Source organism: Theropithecus gelada, chromosome 7b (genome assembly GCF_003255815.1).
Source record: "Theropithecus gelada isolate Dixy chromosome 7b, Tgel_1.0, whole genome shotgun sequence".
Taxonomy (NCBI): Eukaryota; Metazoa; Chordata; class Mammalia; order Primates; family Cercopithecidae; genus Theropithecus; species Theropithecus gelada.
In genome coordinates this window covers 67204067-67220876 of record NC_037675.1, presented here as the reverse complement: position 1 = coordinate 67220876, position 16810 = coordinate 67204067, and the positions used below count along the sequence as shown (strand labels likewise).

Genomic DNA, 16810 nt, shown 5'->3' with positions numbered 1-16810 from the left:
CTTCCTTCCTTCCTTCCTTCCCAGTTGTTACTTTATTGTCCTTGGACTTTAGGTGCTGTCAGTTAAAGTCCTCCGTTGTTATCACCACTTTATCGCAGTATCATCATCTGTCCATGAGAGGCCTCTCCATTATCTTACTTATTAATTGATTCACTCTTAGTTCCCAAAGCCACTCCCTTTGTCTTCCCTCACAAGGCAATTTTAATGTGTTCAATGTGTATCTTTGTGCTTATAAAGTGGTATAAAAAATGCAAATTGTTGATTTGCATGCATATATTTGTAATCAACATAAATGGTTTGGCATTATAGATCTCATTTTGTTTCCTACTTTTTTCATTCAACATTTTGTTTTATGATCCATTCATGTAGTAGCTAGGTGTTTATCACATCCAGTGCTTCTAATTGCTGCCTCCAAGGGCCTGAATCCATGACATTTTCCATCACCTTTCACAGTGACTGCTATTCAGTTGTCCAAGAAAAGCAGATGCGGGAGGAACCTGCTCCACCTTTAATCACTGCTGAATTGCATCATTCATTCTGCCTCGTGTGTACAGCTATAAAGCATGAGCTCTCCTAGAAAAAGTACACACTAAGTTTTGTCAAGGTTCAATCCTAAACTGGCCACCAGTCTATGTGGCCCTAAGTTTCTCCTGCCTACCAATCCCTACTGAGAAATGTTTAGTTCTGGATGTGTTCAGATGACATATTGAACCCATCCTTGCTCTATGTAAGCTCATAACAAGACTCAGTAAATTTGTTTTTGTTTTTGTTTTTGTTTTGTTTGTTTGTTTTTGAGATGGAGTCTTGCTCTGTTGCACAGGCTGGAGTGCAGTGGTGCGATCTTGGCTCACTGCAAGCTCTGCCTCCTGGGTTCATGCCATTCTCCTGCCTCAGCTTCCCGAGTAGCTGGGACTACAGGCACCTGCCACCACGCCCGGCTAATTTTTTGTATTTTCAGTAAAGACGGGGTTTCACTGTGTTAGCCAGGATGGTCTCGATCTCCTGACCTCGTGATGCACCTGCCTCGGCCTCCCAAAGTGCTGGGATTACAGGTGTGAGCCACCGCGCCCAGCCAGGACTCAGTAAACTTTTTCCATCGGTGGCTGGGGAATAAATATCTTAGGCTTTGAGAGCCATACAGTTGTGATTTCAACTATTCAACTCTGCCATTTTAGTGTGAATGCAGCCATAGACAATATGTAAGCAAATGTATGTGGCTGCAGTTCAATAAAATTTTATTCATAAAAGGATGCAGTGAACTAGAGTGACCATGAGCTGGATTTGTTTGTGAGTCAGATTCGGCCATAGGAGGAAGTTTGCCCATCCCTGGTTTATAATAACTGGTCTCACAGAAAAGAAATGAGAGCGATTAATTCTGGGACTCCTCCTTGTCTTACTGCCATATTGCTTGCCTACTGGTGAGAAGCTGAGGTTATAAAACTCTCTCCTCCCTGATATGCCTTTTCTTCCTATCCTTCTCCAAACACTGATAAATCAAAGCCCAGGGTACTGGCTTACAGTACACAGCCACTAAAAGCTTGTTGAATGAAAAAATTTCATATATACAGACATTTAAGTTTGGTCTTAAAGATCACCAGAGACCAACCCCTGCAAACCAGGAGCATTTCAAGCTTAAAGTAAGAGGAAGCCATTTTCTGCCTGGGTGTTTTCTGCCTGCTCTGAGGCGCAGCCCACTCCTTGGTGAGGCAGCCTCCCGTGCTAAGCCACCAGGGATCCGCTACGGAAAAGCATTTCTGAGGCTGTACAGGATGTTTTCCGGTACCTGTTCGGGAAACCCTCACTTCTGTCTCCTTGTTGTCTATTACTGCACACTTCTGCAGTTGCTGAGTAATGCTCCCAGAGACATCATCCCAGCACAGCAGGCTCCCAACCACAGCTGCTGCTGACAGCCAGGGAAACACAGTCAACATCCTAGAAACACACACTTGACCTGGATTGAGGGCAGCAGCTTCTGAATTCATTCCTCTGCTAATTTCTTTTCTTTTCTTTTCTTTTGGAGACAGGTTCTTGCTCTGTTGCCCAGGCTGGAGTGCCATGGCACAATCATGGCTCACAGCAGCATTGACCTCCTCGGCTCAAGCAATCCTCCCACCTCAGCTCCCAAGTAGCTGGGACTACAGGTGTGTATTACCATGCCTGGCTAATTTTTGTATTTTCTGTAGAGACAGGATTTTTCCATGTTGCCTAAGCTGGTCTTCTCCACTAATTTCTTAAAGTGAAACTAGATTCTCTGGATTTCCCATTCTGTGAAGAAGGCTCCTGGGGAAGTAGGGGCACTTCCTCACGCTGTGGTGGCTATGGCTAAGGTAGCCAGAGGACTGGTTTCATCATCAGTCTTCTTAGGTCTTGACAGCCAGTTCCAGGAGGTCAGAGTCTTGGAAAAATCCCTGGACAGATTCTGTTCCAGAGCCAGGGGGCCACGGCCCAGTCCAGATAAAGGGTGGAGTGTATTATGTTTCTTAAATTGCAATATTTGCTGTAAGCCATTGTAACCCCCCATTAGGCACAAAATGTTAAAAGGAAAAAAGAAGAGAGAATTAGAAGAGAGAAAATTAGGTGGAGGGGAAAGGACCAGAAAATCTAAATATAAACCAAAAAGATAAGTCTGTTCTATGAATTTTCATATCCAGTATACTCATTCAACAAATATTTATTTTAATTAACATTTTTAAAATGGGAATGTAATACATTCACATGGTCAAAATTTCAAATAAAGGTAAACAATGAAAGAGAAGGCTTCCTGTCATCTGAGCCCCTAGGGAAACACTGTGTATTCTTCCAGAGATATTCACAGAATTGACAAAGCTATTAAAATAATTTCTTTTTTTTTTTTTTTGACAGATTTTTGCTCTTGTCACCCAGGCTACAGTGCAATAGTACAACCTCAGCTCACTGCAACCTGTACCTTCTGGGTTCAATCTATTCTCCAGCCTCAGCCTCCTGAGTAGCTGGGATTACGGGTGCCACAACCATGCCCAGCTAATTTTTGTATTTTTAGTAGAGATGGGGTTTCCCCATGTTGGTCAGGCTGGTCTCGAACTCCTGACCTCAGGTGATCTGCCCACCTCAGCCTCCCAAAATGCTGGGATTATAGGCATGAGCTACCACGCATGGCCTAAAATGATTTCTTAAATGATGTAGAGTTCAGCCTCTTGCTTTATTCACTTCATTCCATGTCTTGGGTTGAAATCTACCATTTTTCTAATTTTGCTACCTTTCTATTTTGTCCTACCTGTTTTCTGTTTCTTTTTCTGTTCTCTTTTGCCCTCTTTAGGATTAATCAAGTTTTTGTTTGTTTGTTACCATTCCACTGGCCTCCTTCATTAGTCTGTTAGTTATGTAATCTGTTATTTTTTATTTTTTTGAAGAGTTCCCTAAATGTGCAACATTAATTCCAAGAATGGTTGTGATTACCTTAGGCCCACACAGATAATTCAGGATAATCTCCTCATCTCAAAGGCCTTAACTTAATCACATCTGTAAAATCCCTTTGCCATGTAAGGTAACATGTTGATTAGAGCATGGACATCTTTGAAGAGTGGGGGACATTTTTCCGTCTACCACAACCAGAAATTCAAGGATTGTAGCCTTGAATTACTAGATGTGGAAATACTGTGTAAGGAAAAGCTATCTCTTCTCTCCTATTTACTTATTCAATTATTTATTTAGATCAGTATGGACTCATGGATATTTGTTTCAGTCTATAGGTTATAACTCAATTGTACTATTATTTTTTTCTTGCTCAAATTGTTTAGATTTGACCATTGGTTGCTCCTTCAGATGGGTTCCTGTGTCATTTTGACATATCCCTATCCTTTGGAAACACTTCCTTCTTTTCTGGTACCATATGATGTTCCAAGCTCATTTTGTATTTTCTGCACCCAAACCCTGGAATCTACCATTTTTCCTGTGGAACTCTGGTTCCTTTTATTGGAGAAACCAAGGTCTGGAAATCAGGCATGTTCATTGCTATTAAGTTCCACTCAGTGGACAGTTAGAATTAAACCACACACACAATCGCTTCTCGGCCTTTTGGCTAAGATCAAGTGTAAACCACACACACACACACACACACACACACACACACATTCTATACCTGTGTATCCATTGAAAAAAACATGAGTTCACACCAATACGTCTGATTCCAGTCCAACAACACAAAGCTTATTCCAGGATTTCTCCTTTCCTTATTTGTGGCTTCTTTCACAAACAGTGAGAAACCTGGTTCTCATTAGCCATACTTATTTGTTCCTAGTATAAACATAAAGTAGTTACAGAACTGCTCACCTATGCCCCATGTGCAGGTTCTTGTGTCTTTCATCATATAAGATCTAGTCAAAGTAACTGTTCTTCAAAATAACTTAGGTCAGTTCTTTCCTTCCCCATCCTCTTCAATGTTTTTCATTTTTAAAAAAATTCGCAGCCAGGCGCAGTGGCTCATGCCTGTAATCCCAGCACTTTGGGAGGCCAAGGTGGGCGGATCACCTGAGATCAGGAGTTCGACACCAGCCTGACCAATATGAAGAAATCCCATCTCTACTAAAAATACAAAAATTAGCCGGGTGTGGTGGCGTGTGCCTGTAGTCCCAGCTACTTGGCAGGCTGAGGCAGGGGAATCACTTGAACCCAGGAGGTGGAGGTTGCAGTGAGCCAAGATCATACCATTGCACTCCAGCCTGGGCAACAAGAGCGAAACGCCATCTGAAAAAAAAAAAAAAAAAAAAAAATCGCTTGTTCTGTTTTTATTTCATTCTGATTCTCCTTACATACTGTTTGCTTTGAAGTGTTTGTTTATATTTGGGTGTAAGTGTAAGATGGTGATTCTAAGAGTCAAGGCTATACAAAACGGTGTACTCAACAATGTATCTAGACTTTCTTCACTGGCAGTTTATGAGGTTTCCTGCTTCAACAGTGTTTGGATGTAACCCGGTGCTGGTCCCCCACCCCCACCTCCCCACCCCACCCCCCACGGCTCACAGTCAGCCCTCTGCAGCCTCCTCACCGAGCCCTCAGACAGCCCCAAGGTCCCTGCCACTCCAGTGCCACACAGTCGCCTCCACCTCTCCTTACCCTCCATGATGACCACATCCCCCTTGCGGATGAGCCAGCACTACCATACTGTTGGAGAGTCCTGACTGGGAGTCATTCAGATTCTTGGCATTTTGAACAAATAATTGGACAAAATGCACAAGCACAGCAACTAAAAGATGAAGCAAGGAAAGGACAGATTTACTGAGACAAAAGTACACTCCACAGAGAGCAGGAGCAGACTGGAGCAAGCGGTTCAAGAGTGCTGGTTACAGAGTTTTCTGGGGTTTAAATACTCTCTGGAGGTTTCCCATTGGCTACTTGGTTACACCCTATGTAAAGGAACGTTTGGCCCCCAACCACTCTGATTGGTTGTGGAAGGGGACGAGCAGCTGAAGTGAAGTTACAAAGGTACTTTCCATTTTTCATCTGCAAGGCAGCACAAAGGGAGTAGCCTCTGATCTTTTTGTTACTTGGGCATGGAGAGGTGGGGTTTTCCTTTTGATTCAGTTCTAGTACATCAGTGCAAATCGGCCTTAGGTTCCCAGCCTCCAGACCCTATTCTCCTGCCTCACCACCAGGACACAGAGGCTGCCATCAACTGCCAGATCAACCCAGAGCTCTACGCCTCCTATCTCTTCCTGTCCATATCTTACTACTTTGACTGTGATGATGTGGCTTTGAAGAACTTTGTCAAGCACTTTCTTCACCAATCTCATGAAGAGAGGGAACATGCCGAGAAACTGAAGAAGCTACAGAACCAGCAAGGTGGCTGAATCTTCCTTCAGGATATCAAGAAACCATACTGTAATGACCGGGAGAGTGGGCTGAATGCAATGGAGGGTGCATTACATTTGACAAAAAAAAACGTGAATCAGTCGCTACCGGAACTGTACAAACTGGCCACTGACAAAAATGACCCCTACTGTGTTGACTTCATTGAGACACATTACCTGAATGAGCAGGTGAAATCCATCAAAGAATTGGGTGACCATGTTACCAACTCACACAAGATGGGAGCTCCTGAATCTGGCTTGGAAGACTATCTCTTTGACAAGCTAACCCTGGGAGAGAGCAATAATGAGAGCTAAGCTTTAGGCTAATTTTCCCATAGCCATGGGTGACTTCCCTGGTCACCAAGGCAGTGCATGGATGTTGGGATTTCCTTTACCTTTTCTATGAGTTGTACCAAAACATCCACTTAAGTTCTTTGATTTGTACCATTGCTTCAAATAAGGAACTTTAGTATGCACCCCCCCAAAAAAAGTCACTCCTCTTCATCACTATCAGCACAGCCCCATTCCCATTACTTCCCACCCACCCCTAAGATAATCTCATTTATCCTTCCTGAATTTTTTTTGTGCAAACAAGCAGATATGTGTGTTTTATCCTTTTTTTCTTATATAAGGAATAGCATACTATAGATATTCTTTTGTTCTTTGCTTTTTTTCTCTTAACAGTATATTCTGGAAATCATTCCAAGTTGGTTCTTATAGATCTTCTTTATTCTTCTATATAGCTATATAATGCTCCATTTTGTAGATGTCGTATAGTTTATTCAATCACTTCGCTATGTACGGGCATTTAGGTTGTTTCCAATACTTTGCAATTCTAAATAATGCTGCAACAAATAAACATGTACATATGCATTGTGTTAGTTTATTTGCATTGCTAAAAAGGAATACTGGAGACTGGGTAATTTATGAAGAAAAAAGATTTATTTGGTTCACAGTTCTACAGGCTGTACATGAAGCCTAGTGCCACATCTGCTCCTGGTAAGTGCGTAAGGAAGCTTACAATAATCTTGGAAGGTGAGGGGAAGAGAGAGAGCGAGAGAGAGACGAAGAAGGTGCCAGACTCTTTTAAACAACCGTATCTTACATGAACTCATAGAGTGAGAGCTAACTCATTACTGTGAGGACTGCACCAAGCCATTCATGAGTGATCCGTCTCCATGACCCAAACACCTCCCACTAGGCCCACCTCCAACGCTGGAGGGCACATTTCAACACGAAATTTGGAAGGCACAAAACATCCAAAGTATATCATGAATTTTTGTGTTCTTGGAGGTATGTCTTCAAGGTATTTCCTAGAGGTAGAATTCCTGAATCAAAAGTGAGTGAATATGTTGTTTTGCTAGGTATTGCCAAATTTTTCTCCAGAAGAGTTAGTATATTTTTAAATATTCTGTGTGACAAAATATGAAGTATACATAAAGCACTTTTGCTGCATTCCAAAGTATAATGGCTGCCTTGAAGAAAAGGCACTTGTGCAAGTATTTGAGTTGTGAGCTAAACTATCGGTTTTTTAAAAAGACACAGCAGTTTGTATTTGAAAAAACAAACTGACATCAGCAATAGTTATTCAGACTTAGGAATCTGGCAGATATTTTCTCAAACATTAACAAAGTAAGCCTGGGGAAAAAAATGACAGGATTTGTTGCCAATTATGAAATCTGAGCTTTCACAAGAAAATTAGAATATTTGAAAACTGGTCCCACCACTATGAGTTTTCCAAAACTTAAAGAATCTTCAGATGAGATTAGTGGCAATTTTAACTGTTGGAATTTTTAAAATATTGCATAATAAAATATATCAACATTCAGAAGATATGTATAATTCATGAGCCAACGTATTTGAAATGACCAATGCATAATGTTATAAAATCATACTTAAGTAACTTAAGATCCACTCAAAGAGCAAGATAGACAAAACTATATAGTTTCAGATTCCACATTCAAAAAATTCTTAAGAAACTACTATTTATCAAATTCTGGCATAATATCAAAGAAGAATGCCCACAATTACTTTCAAAATATATTAAATTACTCCTCCCTTTTCCAACTGCATAATTGTGTGAAACTAGATTTCCTTCAGATACTTCAACCAAACCAAAGTATTACAACACGTCAATGCAAAATCCAATGTAAATTCAACTGTCTTCTCTTAAACCACACATTAAAGACATGAAAAACAACGCCACTCTTCTAATCAATTTCTTATTTTGGAAACTACAGTTATTTTTCATGAAAATATGTAACTTATTGTTGTAAGACTAAGACAGTTCAGATCGCTTCTATAACAAAATACCGTAAGTTAGGTAGCATATAAAAACAGAAACATTTCTCTGATTTCTGGAGGCTGAAAAGTCCAAGATCGAGGCGCTGGGAGATTTGGTGTCTGGTGAAGAGTTGCTTTCTGGTTCATAGATGGTGTCTTCTCCCTGAGTCCTCACATAGGGGAAGGGGCAAGGGAGCTCCCTTAAGCCCTTTTATAAGGGCATTAATCTGATTCATGAGGGCTCTGCCTCATTACTGTTAACAGTAATGGTTTTATTATCATTATTTTTGTTCCTGTTTGTTTTATTATGCTAAAATATATACAACATAAAATTTGCCATTTTAAGACTTTTTAAGTGCGCAATTCAATGGTGTCTATTTATATCACCATAAACCAAAACACTATGTTCTTGAAGTAATAACTCCCATTCCTTCCCTCTCCTAAGTCCTAGAAACCTTTAATCTACTTTCTGTCTCTATGAATTTGCCTATTCTACACATTTTGTATAATGTAATTATACAATATTTGTCCTTTTGTATCTGGTTTATTTCACCTAGCATACTGTTTTTCACATTCATCCATGTTGCAGCAGAAGTTCATTCTCGTTTATGGCTGAATAATTCTCCATTATATGTATATACCACATTTTGATGGTATTTAGCATTGCACTGATGGACATTTGGGTTGTTCGCTCCTTTTGGCTATTGTGGAAAATGCTGCAATAAACATTGGTGCATAAGCATCTGTTTGTGTTCCCACTTTCCAGGAGTGGAATTGCTGGATTATACAGTAATTCTAGATTTATCATATATCCAATACCTTTTTGAAGTATTAATGTTATTTCTAACGAATCAACAAATATTTTTAGATTTCCATTTTAATTTCTAATGCACTAAACACTGATAGATATAACCCATATAAACAAAAGGTACTTGCGCTTCCCAATAATTTTTAACAGTGCAAAGGGGTTCTGAGAGCAAAAAGTTTTGAGAACACTGCTATATAGCAATGAAACTTAGCAAATTAGTTTTGCTAAGCAAAACTTAGCAAAATTAATTTTTCCAGCAACATGAATGAATCTCACAAATACAGTGTTGAGTGAAGGAAGCAACTTAAGTTCAGAACAGCCATAACTGCAAAATTTTCAGATGAATATATAGGTGGTAAAACCCTGACGAAAAGGCTAGATGGAATTAGCACAGTATCAAGGTAGTGATTGTCTCTGGAAATAAGAAAGGGGCCACAATCAGGCAAAGACACGTGGGCAGACTGGAGGATGCTCACAATTTCCTAGTCTATTCCCTGCATGATAGTTACATGGATGGTCATTTTATTAAAAGCTGTTTTTTTGCTTTTCGTTTTGTATGCTTTTCACTGTGTGTGTGCATGTGTTTTCACAATTAATTTTAAATGAATTAATTTGTAATTAAGTTCACAATTAAACAGATTAACAGAAAGAAAATGATTTGGAGAATGGTAACACTAAAGAGAGATATTAGTGCCAGAAACAGAGTAATTTCAGCAGTAATGGAGAGAAAGACACGGAGAATAGAATTACTGTGATGGGCTTTGACCATAGCCTGGGACTAGGGGAAGGGCCTTCCTTCCCTGCACACTTTAAGCCCCTCTACACCAGAAAAGAAATTAAGACCCAGATCTCAAAAAAGCGGTGAAGCATAGTAAGTCAGCAACCGACAATATCTTCTATACCACCTTATTTAGTCAGTTACATTTCCTCGGCACCATCCTCTTTTACTGAACTCAATTTATTTTGCTGATTGCATATCAGTACCTAACTAAAATTTTTTTTTCTTTGTTTTTGTACGCCATGATGAAATGGGATGTACGTCCCATGAAGGTTTGGCCCAAATCTCCCCTCTTCTCAGTGATCCCCCAATCACTTAACACAGTGCTTTCACCTACTAAACAGCAAGGGGACCTTCATAGATTCTAGGCACTTTCACTTTCTTTTTAATATTCCATTCCACATCAAATCAAAGATAGTAAAATGTGCCTGTGGCCCACATTTAATATAACTGTTTTGCTGTAAAATTGGTGTGATTTTTATCATTATACTTTTGAGCCTTGTTTGTAAAAGACTTTGAAATGGACCAAAACAAACAAACAGAAAGACGAGTATATCTTCAATGGAAATCTATATGTTGTCTAAAGCACACCCCTTTAGGTTTTCTGCTCTATGGGGTTTTCATCTTTCATAGTCTTTGAGCTATTTTACAACTCCGTAAATTGTAGCTAGCTGGTGGCAATGCAAATCATCCTGATCTATAAACATGAAAACACATTTTGTCAGGTGGGGAGACAATTGATTTCCCTTCCCCCTCTCACTATAGAAAAAGCAGATTTTACATTTATTTGTAAATTCTTATATGTAACTCCGAGTTCAGGGCACATTACCCCAAAATATGCCACCCACCTTGGCATACTGAGTATTTTACGGCTGAAGGAATTTGAGAAATAGAATGTACAGAAAGATCTCTGACTTTCCCCTGCCCTGCTCCCATGAAGGAGATCATAAACCTCTCATGTGAGAGGTGCCCTCCCTACCTACATCTGGAGGAAAGAAGTATTCTTGCCTCTGAAGATGGAGGGACAGCAGGAGGAGTGTGAGTGAACAGGCCTTGCCAGGTTTCCCCTGATTTACTCATTCCCTTTGTCCTACCATCTTCTACAACTTTCCCCTCTTCATCAAACCTGGCATCAAAACACAGGTTCAACTGTTTCTTTAGGGTTTTCTTTCCTTAAGAAGTCCCCAGTGTTACAAAAAACTTATATTAAATAAATGTGTTAGCATTTCTGTTGTTCCTGTCTTTTGTTACAAGGGTCCCAGCCTACAACTCTAAGACCAGTAGAAGGAAAAGCCATTTTTCCTCCCCTGCATGCCTGCATGTGTCTCTGCTCTTTGAAATCTCTTTTGAATCCATCGTAACATCATACTATTTCTTGTATTAAGTTAAATAAAATTATTGACATGTTCATTTTATATTTATATAAGTTATGTTTACTTTCTTAAAAAAAATTTTCTTTTAGCAGCTTTAGACATCTTCCAGCGATGTGCAGAGTGGACTCACCTGACAGACCAAGAGAAACTGCGCTCCCGGAGAAGAGAAATGCATCTCCCGGAAGCTGAAGCCCAGTATGTAAATTGTTGGCTCCTGGAGAGGAGCCTGAGGTAGTGTAATGGTTAATATTGAGTGTCAGTTTGATTGTACTGAAGAATGCAAAGTATTGTTCCCGGGTGTGTCACTGAGGCTGTTGCCAAAGGAGATTAACACTTGAATCAGTGGACTGGGAGAGGCAGACCCACTCTCAATCTGGGTGGACACCATCTAATCAGCAGCCAGCACAGCTAGGATAAAAGCAGGCAGAGGAACGTGGAAGGGCTAGACTGGCTGAGTCTACTGGGCTTCATCTTTCTTCCGTGCTGGATGCTTCTTGCCCTCGAACATGGGACTCCAAGCCCCTCAGCTTTTGGACTCTTGGACTTAGACCAGTGGTTTGCCAGGGGCTCTCGGTGGCCACAGACTGAAGGCTGAACTGTCGGTTTCCCAACTTTTTTTTTTTTTTTTTTTTTTTTTGAGAGGGAGTCTCTCTCTCTCTCTCTCTCTCTCTCTCTCTCTCTCTCTCTCTCTCTCGCCAGGCTGGAGTGCAGTGGCACGATCTCGGCTCACTGCAAGCTCCGCCTCCCGGGTTCGAGTGATTCTCCTGCCTCAGCCTCCCGAGTAACTGGGACTACAGGCACGCGCCACGAGGTTTCACCATGTTGGCCAGGATGGTCTTGATCGCTTGACCTCGTGATCCGCCCACCTTAGCCTCCCAAAGTGTTGGGATTACAGGCGTGAGCCACCGCACCCTGCCGGCTTCCCTCCTTTTGAGGTTTTGGGACTTGGACTGGCTTCCTTGCTCCTCAGCTTGCAGACGGCCTATTGTGGGACTTCACCTTGTGATCATATGAGTCAATTCTCCTTAATAAACTCCCTTTCATATATACATCTATTCTATTAGTCCTGTCCCTCTAGAGAGCCCTGACTAGTACAGGTAGCAATAGAACATTATTGACTGTTTCTCTAGGTTTTTTTTCCCCCTATCTCCACCAATTCTGTATTTTGTTTTGTTTTGTTTCGTTTCATTTGTTTCTTTTGCATGTGGCTGAGAAGTCATCCCCCAGTGGTGGCAACAACAAGCAGGAATTTGGTTTTACAGTCTGATCATGTAACGGTTTCTATAAATGGATTAATATGTTAGATAAATCTGTTTTCTGTTAAATCAAAAGATGACAGAGAATCTGGTTGGTTAGTCTTATTTGTTTATCGATTTGTCTATTTTGAGCTCAAAGACGTTTGTGCCCATCGGGAAGGAGAGTAGCCCTTTGATATCTGTGCCAGTGAGGTTTTGTGTTTCTGTGCCTCCTGTCTCTTAACCTGAGGCTAAAACTGTAGAATTGAAGCTCTAAGCTCCTTTGTGGCTAGACATCTATTTCTGCAGTTCAAGCCTTTACCTCTTGTTGTGTGAGTATAAAATCTTTTCCTACCTCAAGAGAGTATTAATAAATTAAATTTTGGTTTCTTAAAGAAGCTCTATTCTGATTGACTTAAAGACATAAATAAGTGCTTTTATAAACTGAATATTCCTAAAATTTTAATAAACTGAGGAGATTGGATTTCTAATACTTTAAATGTACTACACTAAAATATGCTTGCAGAAACAAATTCAGAAACCCTTTAAGAATCCAAGTAATTTTTTTTTTTTTTGAAACAGGGTCTTGCTCTGTCCCTCAGGGTGGAGTGCAGTGGGACAACCATGGCTCACTCCAGCCTCACCCCTGGGTTCAAGTGATCTTCCCATCTCAGCCTCCTGAGTACCTGGGACTACATGTGCATGCCAACTACACCCAGTTTTGTTTTAATATTTAGTAAAAATAGGTCTCTCTATGTTGCTTAGGCTGCTCTCGAACTCCTGGCCTCAAGCCATCCTCCTGCCTCAACTTCCCAAAGTGCTAGGATTACAGGCAGGAGCCACCCTGACCACCTTCCATCTTTTTTTTTTTTTTTCTTTGAGAGACAGGGTCCCATTCTGTCACCCAGGTTGGAGTTCAGTGACATAATCATAGCTCTTTGCAGACTTGAACACCTGAGCTCAAGCCATCCTTCCGTTCTGGCCTCCCAAAACACTGAGATTATAGGTGTGAGTCACTGCACCCTGCCCAAATTCACATAATTACAGCAAATCTTTGGCAAATAAGGCTACAGACAGTTCCCGATTTACCATGGTTTGATTTGGGATTTTTCAACTTTACAATGGTGCAAAAGTGATATTCATTCAGTACACTCCTCAGTTTCAATGGAGTTACATCCAAATAAACTCATCTCAAATTGAAAATATTGGCTGAGTGCTGTGGCTCATGCCTGTAATCCCAGCAGTTTGGGAGGCCAAGGTGGGCAGATTGTTTGAGCCCTAGAGCTCAAAACTAGCCTGAGCAAGATGGACAAGCCCCATATCTACAAAAAATACAAAAATTAGCCAGGCATGGTGGCATGCGCCTGCAGTCCCAGCTACTCAGGAGGCTAAGGTGGGAGGATCCATTGAGCCCAGGAGGTCAAGGCTGCAGTGAGATGATTGCACCACTGCACTCAGCCTGGGCAACACAGCAAGACCCTGTCTCAAAAAAAAAAAAAGAAAGAAAGAAAGAAAAAAGAAAGTATCATACATTGGAAGTGTTTTTGGCTTACAGTACTTTCAATTTACAATGGGTTTATTAGGACATAACTCCACCATAAATCAAGGAGCACTTGTAGTTTAATATGTTTTGTTTAATAAAATAGTTATGTCTTCTCTGATTTATCTGTGTTGACTATAATAGAAGCATACATTTTATTCTACTTGGCTTTGCTTTGTCCTACAGTTATCAGGTTACTGATCAAACACACAAACATTATTTGTACATAATGTAAATTGGTGTCCAACAAAATTGAATCATGATTTCCAAAACTTTATTTCAAGAATAATTATGTTTTGTAGCCTGCCAACTTAAAGATAATTTCCAAGATCCTTAGGTAGCTGAAAAACCTTGAACTGGTATTAAATTGAGTTATTTATTAGATATGTAGAGAATATCCACACAATTTCTAAGCAAGATAGACTACTGTACCATATAATAAATTAATTATAAGCTCTAGAGGGGCTATATCTATGAGTAATATTAATGAACATGTTCACTTTTGCCACTTTAAGAACATGTAAAAGAGATGTGCATGGCTGTAGAAAATTGTTTCATGCTTTTCTAGTTTGCTGTAATGCTCGTGTATTGCAGGAAGTTCTCAATTATCCATCCCACACTCACTTTTCTCTGTAAGTGAGAAGTTAGTTACTTTGTTTAAAAGTTATGATTAATGAGTGGTTGCCACTAAGAAGCAATAGTGACAGGGAGATCCAACTGCATATGTGTTTTGATATTTCATGGAAAAAGAGCAGCTGTCCTCAAATTTTTTGGTCTCCAAACCATTTTACACCCTTGGGACTTGTTACAGATCTCAAAGGTTATCTATGTATGTAGATTATAACTATCGATATCATATTAGAAATTAGGCGGATCACGAGGTCAGGAGATCGAGACCATCCTGGCTAACACGGTGAAACCCCATCTCTACTAAAAAAATACAAAAAACTAGCCGGGCGAGGTGGCGGGCGCCTGTAGTTCCAGCTACTCGGGAGGCTGAGGCTGGAGAATGGCATAAACCCAGGAGGCGGAGTTTGCAGTGAGCTGAGATCTGGCCACTGCACTCTAGCCTGGGGGACAGAGCTAGACTCTGTCTCAAAAAAAAAAAAAAAAAAAGAAATTAGAGCTGAGAATTTTTTAAATATTGGTTTATTGTCTAATTTGAGAATAGCAGTGATGAACAAATTGCATGTTTATATAAGTAACGTGATAGAATTATTTTAAAAATTTGTTTTGAACTTTTGGACCTGAGATTGGTCCTTATGTCATGTGTCAGTTTGTCCCAGAATACGAAAGAGCATAAGGAAAGACCACAGTTGGAATGTGGATTCAGCTTGGCCTTTGTGGATGATAGCTCAGTCTGAAAAGAAGTGATGAAATGTGTTAAAATCTTAGGAAAGTTCATTCTATTTTGATGGGTTTGCTTCCCTGGTTTACTGATGAATGCCTTTGTTTACAATATAAATGGTAATTCTTCTCTTTCTGTGAAGAATACTATGCTTACTTTACAAAATTAAAGTGAAGAATTCTTTCTGCCTAGAGAGAAAACATTCTGTGTCTTACCAGAATAATTTTCTGTCTTTTACGATGACTTTATAATGTCTTTGGTTATTTAAAGAGAAGAAAATCCTCATTTATGAAAGAGGTAAGAGTTTTTTCTAACTCCATTGCTGTTAGTATACATTTTTAAATGTTTTATTGTCACTTTAATTAAATAGGTAACCGAATATTGCTTCTTAGGTATCCATAGCCTCTCTTAAGCAAGTGTCTACACTTTTCTGACAACTTTTAAAAATTTTGCCTTCCCCAAATAGGATCCTAAATGTAGAAAAAAACCATAAAACTTTCAAGATATTTTTTACACCTGAAACCATCTTTGAGATTTCCCAGAAAGCTCCTGGGGAAAAAAAAAATGACAAGGTTTTCTCTTTTACTTTATAAAAAGAGAAGTATTAGAAATAAGTGGGTTTGTTTGATGTGAGTTTCATGGGAAGAGATATCAGAAGAGACATTCAGCCTGCCCCAGGTGAAATCTGTATAAGTTAAATGAATACTTCAGAAATTGTATGATTTATGGGAAGTCCCTGAGGATTTGTCAATGTTCTTACTTTTTTAGCCTATGTTTTCACCTCAGGGAAAACACTGATCAAAACTCTTAAGAAATGGTTTCTTTCAAGTTTTTCCGTATTTATTAGTATCCTGGCAATGTTTTGCCTGATATTCAACAATAGCAGTATAGCGTATAGTATTATTAGTTGTAAACTCAGTTATTATTTGAAATGCTAACTTAGCCAAAACCTTACTTCTTTAATTTGAATCTAGAGGATTCTAGATCATTAATTCCCAGCTGGAGATATACATCAGTCTTACCCATGGAGTATGTTTAAAAATATAAAATAGAAGAATGTAAGCAAGAGGACCAACTAGACCAATGAGTCAATGAAGAAATTAAGAAGGAAATTTTAAAATTTCGTGAATCATGAAAATAGAAACACAACATGCCAAAGCCTATGGAATATAGCAAAAGCAGTATTAAGAGGGAAGTTTATAGCAATAAATGCCATAGGTTCAAATAAAAAAGCTAATCCACATCTCAAGGAAGCAGAAAAGCAAAAACAAAGCAAACCCAAAGTTAGTAGAAGAAAAGAAATAATAAAAATCAGAGGAGAAGTGAACAAAATTGAGACAAAAAAATACACAAGATCAATAAAATGAAAAGTTAATTTCTTGAAAAATAAATAAAATCAACAATCCATTAGCTAGACTATCCAAGAAAAAAAGAGAAAAGACCCAAATAAATAAAATCAGGAATGAAAGAGAAGACCTCACAACTGATACCACAGAAATAACAAAGGATAACTTGAGACTATATGAACAACTATATGTCAACGAATTGGAAAACCTAGCAGAAATGGATAAATTCTGGGTCACAAGCAACCTACCAAGATTGAACCAAGAAGAAATAGAA

General features: G+C 39.5%; 1 pseudogene; it reads left to right on the top strand.

The window, feature by feature from the left end:
* The first annotated feature begins 4998 nt into the window (after positions 1–4998).
* LOC112629264 lies at positions 4999–6140 on the top strand (annotated as a pseudogene).
* Positions 6141–16810: the final 10670 nt, after the last annotated feature.